We start from the raw sequence: 9521 nt of genomic DNA, 5'->3' as shown, positions 1-9521 counted from the left end.
TTGAAGGCTGTGGATAAGTCAACACAGCCAAGCAACCCAAAATAGCATCGGCCTCCTTATTAGAGTGGGGATGATTAGAGAACAATTGATATATGGAGTCCTACCCCAAGTCAGGGGGCTGTGGTATATTTAGCAACTGGAAGAACCCTCACATTGGTTCTCTGTGGAGTGAATCTTTATAGTAGGAAAGGCTAAGTGGAAACCCCTAAAAGTCCTCCCTGATCCCCATCCCTGGGCAAAGATAGTAAATTGAAAGGACATCCTGCAGTGATTCATGTCACCCTTCAACCACTTCAAGGATGCAGGAGTGATGCTCTCCATAGTACCCCATTCAGTGCACCAGTCTGATCGTCACTTAAAGTATATAGATCATGGATGATAATGATGGACCTTGATTGCCTGGACATTCGGTCACTGGTCCACTATATTGATGACACCATGCCAGTTGGACCCGGTAACAAAAAGTGGCAAGAGCTTTGAATGCCTAATTAAGAAATGTGCACCTCAGGTGATAGGAAATAAACCCTACAAAGATTCAGGAACCTGACAGATCTGTGGAACTTTTAGAGGTACAATGGTCTAGACCAGTGGTTGGCAAACTATGGCCTGTGGGCCAAATCTGTCTATTTTGTATGGTCCACAAGCTAAGAATGGTTTTACATTTTTAAATGGTTTTTAAAAATCAAAAGAAGAATATTTTGTGATGTGAAAAATATTTGAAATTAAGGGTTAGTATATGTCAATGAAGTTCTATTGCAACACAGTCACACTCTTTCACTTATGTATTATCTATGGATACATTTGAGTTTCAACAGCAGAGTTGAAAAATTGCAACAGAGACCATATGTGGAACTCTCATCACTTCATGCTTATCACTCAATGAGTCATAACTCACTCAAACCAGTGTTACAAATGCTAAGCATTTTGTTATACCATTTTATTTTATTTTATTTTGTTCTATTTTACGTTACCAGACATGTTTTCATGTCTAAACAAGAAAAGCGGACTTCAAATGTTGCTCTTTTAAATCACTGGTGGAGGGTGGTTTGTTTGTTATTGAATTATATTTATTAGGCAATGACACTATAACTGTGCTAAAATAACACAAGATATGTCAACATTTCCAGGTTAAGCACTCATCACAATATCCCAAACTCACAGGAAAACAACAGTCGGAAAAATTAGGAAATTTAAAATAGAATACCTCATTATAGCAGAATTTCTTCACAAGAATTAAAAATGTAAGTGAGGCTGCAAAGAAAGTGAGTTTCTGAGTGGCTCACTTGTTAGCAAGCAAGGAAAGCCATTTACCGATGGGAAGTTAATTAAATTGTGTTTGATCATAGAAGCTGAATAAATGTGTCCAGAGAAAATAAACCTGTTTAAGATGATCAGCCTTTTGGTATGAACAACTGTTCGGAGTTGAGGACCTTGGTAGCAACATCAATAGTTAGTTTAAAAAAAAAAAAATGTTAATGGTTCTGAGTATTCTTCCTTGTATCTTCATGAATTGACAAGATGGTACTGATGCTGGTCAGCTGTTGTTTACTTGGATGTGTCAATGCCAAGTTTGAAGTGACTGAACAACTGGCTTCTATGAATAGTCTGTGTTGAGCTACAAGCAAGAATATTTTCAAAGAAGTTGAGAAAATTTCGAATTTAGTACAACCTGAAGTGGAATCTGCTAAGATGTATACAACTCCTGGTGATAAAAATTGGTGTGGAGCAGGAAAAGGCTTAGTTGGACAAATTTACAAAGCTTGTGGAAAAGAAGGATATTAAAGACTGTGATTATTCTTTGTGTGATTCATCAGCAGATACTTCAAAGGCAATATTTGAATCTATCATGAGTTATTGAACCAATACTGTAAAAAAAATTAACTTTATTCACTCTTGTATACTTACACAACTTCAGTTCTATTAATTTTTGTCAGCAATAGAGGCTGAATATCCTGACTTGCTCAACTAAACAGCAGTTTGATAGCTTAGCAATGGTAAAGTTTGACTGTGGTTTTTTTTTTTTCAGCTTGAAATTTTTCTGAACAAGAAAAACTACCCTCATCCGCTATTTAACCCTGAATGACTCTGGGAATTTTTTGCTAATTTTTAGGTGGGAAGTGGTATTAAGAATTCTTATCAGGGGCTTCCCTGGTGGCGCAGTTGTTGAGAATCTGCCTGCTCATGCAGGAGACACGGGTTCGAGCCCTGGTCTGGGAGGATCCCACATTCCGTGGAGCGGCTGGGCCCGTGAGCCATGGCTGCTGAGCCTGCACGTCCAGAGCCTGTGCCCCGCAGCGGGAGAGGCCACAGCAGTGAGAGACCTGTGCACCGCAAAAAAAAAAAAAGAAAAGAAATGTAGAATCCACTACGTAAGGAATGAAAAATTCTGTAGAAATCCTCTACCCTTCAGGGAGTAGAGAAGGGAACCCTTCTGGTTCGGCCAACGACCCAACTGACTGAGAACAGTGTGGTCAAGAGCAGAGCTACCCAGGAAGCAGAGGTACAGGAATTCCAAACTTCCCAGGAGAAGGATGGGAAAGTAGAGTAATTAACTTCCAAAAACTTTTACAAACTCAGAAAGGAGGAAAGAGGTGATGGAGTTTGAAGGGTACAGAAACTTGCCTGAGATCAAAGGAAGTCAAATTGCCTAAAGCCAGGGCTCTTCTTTCATAGGCCACACATTCCTTTAAGAATTATTTTTTTTTTTTAATGAGAGAAAGTAAACAAGCATTCACAAGCATAGAATTTTGCATTTGATTTCAGAGCCTCCCCAAAGCCTGGGATCCATGAGCACTATGTTAAGAACTCCTGGATGAAAATCGTCCTTACAGAAAGTTCACGGTGGAAAATAAATGGCAGGGAAGGTAAGAAGGGCAATTCTGAGTGTGGTTTGCCCATTTCAGGCAATGAGCGCATAGCAACATCATGGAAGCTTTCTTGCCCTAGGAGGATATATGTGAAACTGTAAAGTACCACGTTAAGGGGAGATTTTTCCCAATGGCCATGTGTTGGAGCAGTCACTGAAATGTTGAAAGCAGCTGCTTAACTTGAGAAAGCCAAGTATTTGAAACTAGCTCGGCCAGATCCCAGCTGTCATCTCCACTCCACCCCCTGCAATCACCATCAGTGATTTTTCAACCTTCAACCAACATTTTGTAGATAATGTGTTGGGAAGTGTGGGAGATGAAAAATATTATTGAAACATGGACTCTAACACAGGGACGTTCATCTCCAAGTGGAGAATGTGAATGGTGCTTGCAACAGCCTGGCCCTGGATTCTTTGACCTTCAACTTTATTGTCTTCAGGACATTTTTAGAAGCACACAACCACGGCTACTCCTTTGGTATTGATACTTAATACTCCTCTGTCATCAAGATTTCAAACTCTGAAATTCTGTTAGGCCACAAACTCTTATTTTTCTGTCTTTCTCATACCTACTAAGTTTTTCTTTACCCTCATCATGAACTCCAGACCCCTTGAATGCTCATACCCGAGTATTCAGGTATGAGTATTCAGCTCTGTCTTGGTTTCACTTGCCTCTTCCTAGCTAGGATACCTTGGACATCTGAAGTGACCAAGGACCACCAGGTGGCAGCAGAGTCTCAACTAAACTGTCCACCAACTTGGGCACCAAGTCAGGTATGGTCATTGTTATTTATAATGGGAGCCTCAAGTTTGAAGGGGAAGTGGAATTAAACAAAGGATAGAGCATACAGGGAGATCAGGCAGCAGTGGGACAAGAAGATCTTGATCCTCATGTAAGTATAAACCAGAGAAGTGGCTAGACCCAAGCAATGGGGGAGATGGCAGGGTTCTCCCAGGTTCATTGTCTGTAACCATTTCATACCTAAACACCTGGGTAGTCTCCTCCTGCTTTGAAACATCCCTTGCCCAACTGCTCTGAAGCTCTTTCTAGTTAAGGGTTAGTTACTTAGTGTCAACAAGCCTCCTGGAATCCTTTGCTCTTAACTGCCTTGCCAATCCCCAGTGCTAGATGGAGTCGGCCCTCTTGTCTCTCTCCTTCCAGGCGGCCAGGTGCTCCTGCAGAAAGTTACAAAAGTCTACACATTGGATCAACTCTGAATCCATAATATGTAACCTCAGTGGTAACCTCAAGGCTGCTGAAGTTTCCTCTTTTCATCCTTAGTTAATCCCTTGGGGCATTGCTCATAGAAGCAATTCTAAGCCTTCTCCACTCGCTGAAGTCCCTTTCTGCATTTCAGCTCCTCGACCACAGCAGATGACCTCACATCCTCCTTTGTCTGGAGGACTGGGACCATCCATCCAGTCCTCCTCTGCAGGCCCTCTCCACTGTAGACAGAGCACAGGACCTACAGAGTCCTCCATGGTACATTTCTTGAGCTGAATGGGAAAGACATCAGAAATTTCATCCTTTTCAAGGCAAAGTAAGAAAACAGCTAGCCTACATCTCATCTCAGAATCAACTTACTACTCTGAATGATATATTACTCTCTTAGTCAGCTCGGGCTGACAAAATAACACAGCCTGGGTGGCTTAATCAATAGACATTTATCCTCACAGTTCTGGAGGCCGGGAAGTCCAAGGTCAAGGTGCCAGACAATTTGGTTCCTGGTGAACATCTTCCTGGTTTGTAGACAGCCACCTTCTCCTTACGTTCTTACGTGGTTTTTCCTTGGGTGCATACAGAGCGAGAAAGAGATCTCTCTCTCTCTCTTCTCTTCTTATAAGGCCACCAATCCCATCATGAGTGCTTCACCTTCATGATCTAATCTAACTCCTGTGGCCTCATCTACAAATACCATCACACTGGGGATCAGGGTCTCAGCATATGAATTTGGGGTACACAAATATTTAGTCCAGAACAGTTACAAATGTTGATGGCTGGAGTGTTTCCTAACTTAGGTCTGGGGTGACAGCTCTTAAAAATCTCATCTGCAAAGATAGTGCTTTCAAACTTTTCATTGAAAAATTCACAAACTAACATAAAATCTATTCTGTCCAATTTTAATTGACCTTGTTCTTCCTGTGCAATGATTTCTGATTCATTTATTCAGTCATTCAATTAGTAAATACTTAACTGACTTGAGCCAAGACTCCTAACTACTACGTACTGCCAAATACAGACATGTGATGATGAAGCACATTTGTGGCAGATAAAGAATATTTAACAAGAAGAATCATTCATCCAGAATTTGTCAGACTCCCCCTTCAGCACTATGGAAAGAGAATCCACTCACTGGCCCGCAGGCATAGGCCAGTGTGCTCAGCTGGGTGCCCAGTCAAGAGGTAAGTGCCTCAGGATAAAGTTTTTATTATAATCTCTCCCGATATTCAAGTAGTTTTCAAAGGCTTTCTATTTAATGAAAAGATAATGTGTGACTAGCATATATATGTATGTTCTAGACTGCATGATGGGTACCTCTCTCAGAACAGTCACTTAGAATCCTGCCCCATTTATCTGTTTGTTATGAACTAGATTATTATGGATTATCCCAACTCAGATCACTCCTGAGTAAACTAACAAAGATGAACTTTTAAATTTGCAACACTGTAGACTAGACCTTGGCTTCACAATGACCTCACCAATGCACTGGCTGGCATCCTCGAAGGTTCAGCTTCATCCTTCTTGTCTCTTAAAGCTATCAGTACTAAATTAAAGACACGTCCAATTTAAACTGTATTAATTGAATTTAATTAATTAATTTACTCTTTTGATTTAATATTAAAAATTAATTTATGAGATAATAAATGTATTAAGAAATTAAATTATTAAAATTAATTCATTCGTTTAATTTATTTTTTGAATTTTTGAATTTTATTTTATTTATTTATTTTTATACAGCAGGTTCTTATTAGTTATCCATTTTATACATATTAGTGTATATATGTCAATCCTAATCTCCCAGTTCATCCCACCACCACCACCACCCTGCCACTTTCCCCCCTTGGTGTCCATACGTTTGTTCTCTACATCTGTGTCTCAATTTCTGCCCTGCAAGCCAGTTCATCTGTACCATTCTTCTAGGTTCCACCTATATGCGTTAATATACGGTATTTGTTTTTCTCTTTCTGACTTACTTCACTCTGTATGACAGTCTCTAGATCCATCTACGTCTCTACAAATGACCCAGTTTCATTCCTTTTTATGGCTGAGTATATTCCATTGTATATATGTACCACATCTTCTTTATCCATTCGTCTGTCAATCTTCTTTTTGTGTGTGTGTGTGTGTGTGTGTGTGTGTGTTTTGTGTGTGTGTGGTTTTTTTGGTCAATCTTCTTTATCTATTCATCTGTATCAATTAATTGGTGATATTTACCCAAAACAACTGGGTATAACATAGGACTATAACAGCTATATCAAATATTTGGAGGGCTTTCACATCATTACCAGGTCCAAACTCGTACTGCTCGCTGCATGACGAGCCAATAAATTGAGAGACAAATTTCTGGAGCAAGAAATAGCGACTTTATTTGGAATGCCAGTAGACTGAGAAGATGGTGGACTAATGTCCCAAAGAACTGTCTTACCCAGGTTTGGATGCTAGTTTCTTTTATAGAACAAAGAGGGGGAGGTGAAGAGGTAAAGTAAAAAAGGCAATAAGTTGTTGCAGATATTTCCTGGTTCTGGCCAGACTCCAGAGGGGTTATGTTAATTTCTTCTTTCCTGCAGCGATTCACAGGTGGGCCTGGTCAGGATGTTTCCTGTGAGCTAAACAAAGGTGTTTTGTTTTTTGTTTTTTGTTTTTGTGGTACGCAGGCCTCTCACTGTTGTGGCCTCTCCCGCTGCGGAGCACAGGCTCTGGACGCGCAGGCCCAGCGGCCATGGCTCACGGGCCCAGCCGCTCTGCGGCACGTGGGATCTTCCCGGACCGGGTCACGAACCCGCACCCCCTGCATCGGCAGGCGGACTCCCAACCACTGCACCACCAGGGAAGCCCTAAACAAAGGTATTTTAACTTAATGCTCATTGCACGGGAGGCAGGGTTCCCAGAGATAGGCCATTATGCATATTTTAGGCTATAGGCAACATCCCTTTAGTGATTAACTTGTAGCAAAAGCAATAGAATACAAAGGTTAAAGTAAAAGAAACAGATCCAATATGGAGTCAGATTTGTTCTTGCTTATTACACAAGGATCAGGATGCTGTGTGGTCACAGCATACAGAATTGAGATCTATAGGTGGAAGATATAGGAAGGCACATTTTACCTCAGCATAAGAAAGACCTCTCTCAACACAAGATTTTTCTGAATACTAGTTGGCAGAAGTGAATTCCCGGCCACTAGAGAAGGCTGGGCATTAGCCAGACTGTGATGTTTGAAGACCTGGAAAACCTTCAGTGCCTCTAAGGCCCCACCAGCATTGATAGCCTGTGAGTCTAGCCTGGCTGGTACCAGGTGAATCTCTTAAATCAGTCCTATCATTTCTGCCACAGCCCAAAATGCACAGCTGCCCTTTAGCCTTGGAGCTCCCTCAGCTGCTGGCTCTGGCCTACCTCATACACAGAAGCAGGGCATAACTCCAGGGAGACAAACCTATTTGTTCAGCAGAGCTTGTAGAGCATGCAGCTGTGAATGTGCCACTTATCCACTGGTAGATTTGCAAGCAGAAGAAGAGCAAAGAGTGTTTTGCTCACCATCCAGTTCTATGAATATGAACCCACTGCAGTGGCTGAACAACAGTGCATCCCTTACTTCAGACAGAAGAGACTAAGGCGATAACAGGGTGAAGAACTCTGTGCTCCAGACAGAGGAAATGAAGATGATAACAGGATGCTCTGTGCTTCTGACGAGCAGGCCCCTTAGATAGTTAGATGTATTGTATCTCAGGAAGAACTTTAATGAATCCAGCTTCTTGCATTTTCCCATACATAGTAAAGCACTAAAATCATTGACTTGAGTTACCTGTTCTTCATGACTAGCAGCAATCTTTTACCAAGATGCATACTTGACTGCGCGTATTCCCCAGCACCCCCCCCAAAAAAAAATCATATATGAGCTAGCCTTCCCCCCTACCTCTTCGGAGTACTTTCTTAGAGCTACCAAGAGGCCATAGTCTCCTGGGCTATAGTCCTCAGTAAGAACATGAATATAACTTAACTCACAACCCTCACATTGTGCAGGTTTTTTTTTCAGTTCACAGATTCATACTGGATGATGTTACACGGTTGATAGTTAGGATGAAGCAAATATTTAAATCCTTGTCTGGGTGCTTGGCTTCCAGCTTACAGGTAGAAATGAAATAAGTTACGGAACATTAGTACACAACAGTTACAGCAGTATTTTCTGCTTTTGAATATCACCTGTTGGTTTAGAAATAAACCAAGCAAATCTGAAAGAAGCTGCACATCTGAAGTTCTGAAATCAGAGAAGAAAGAAGTAGAGGGAGGTATTTTCCTGAGATCATTCTTCTTCCTCTGAAATCCCAAGCAGAAATTAAGGAATTAGTTCAGGAGTTCAAGGGCCCTTAGGACTAGCTGGTTTCACATTTTTGCCAGGAAGTGGGAAGTGTGGGGTCCAAGAAGAGCTACATCATCTGAGAGGCAGGCAGAAGAGAGGGAGCTTTATTTTGGCACATGTGCAATTATTAATACTTTTGGAAGAGTTGTAGGTTCTAACTTCAATCTACTAACCTGTTTCTGGACTTATAAGAAAATACTCGGTATCTGATTTACTCTGAAGAGTATATTTGGGTGATGTGTGTGTTGCTTTATTACAATAACTAACATCAGGAAAAAGAGGTTGTGAAAAGAAAGAATGAGCTGGGGCTTGTGGATAATTTGATTTTCAGAGGCCTGCCACCTCTGACTCCGCTGCCCTTGCCTTGCTGGGAGAGAGAGTGACAGCCTTGGATCAGAAGGCCAAAGCCCCAGATCCAAAGACAGGGTGAGGAGGATGCATATGCAAAGTCATGGTGTGGGGAACTTGGCCAACCATGTAACAATTGATAAGATTGTATTGATGTTTGGATGTGGTAGTGCAAAGTGCAGAGAAACAATACACATAGAAGGCAGTGGGGCTGCTCAAAAAGTGGAACCTCATGACCTTGTTTCTGGTCATGTCTAGAGACTAAGGTCACCAAGACAATAAAAAAGAAAAGGCTGATTTTTTTAAAAAAACAGAAACTAAAAAGTAGTCCTATGTATTTATTGCGTGCTGAATTCTAGGAGAAATATGTAAAAAAAAAAAATCAGTAAATATTAATTCCTTTTAAAATAAAAAAAAAACTATTTAAAACCCTGCTTATTGCTATATAAAGGAGTGGCCTGGGACCTTGACAAAACCCTTGGCATTTCTGTGTACTTTGAAAAACATTAATTACATTCTTAATATGCTGTAGAAAGGAATACTCTATTTTTCCATCCCTTTGAGCTTCAGCTTTGCCATTTTGATACATGACCACTGATTTTGTCGAACAGCTCTCCTGATGGGATTGTTTGATGTTTCCTCATGTTTATATTCAAGTTATACAACTTTGGTAGGGATATCAGAGATGTGATGCTAGCTTCTTCTCATTGCCTCCTAGCAGGTGATACATA

Source organism: Pseudorca crassidens, chromosome 8, assembly GCF_039906515.1.
Source record: "Pseudorca crassidens isolate mPseCra1 chromosome 8, mPseCra1.hap1, whole genome shotgun sequence".
Taxonomy (NCBI): domain Eukaryota; kingdom Metazoa; phylum Chordata; class Mammalia; order Artiodactyla; family Delphinidae; genus Pseudorca; species Pseudorca crassidens.
This window is presented reverse-complemented; position numbering follows the sequence as displayed.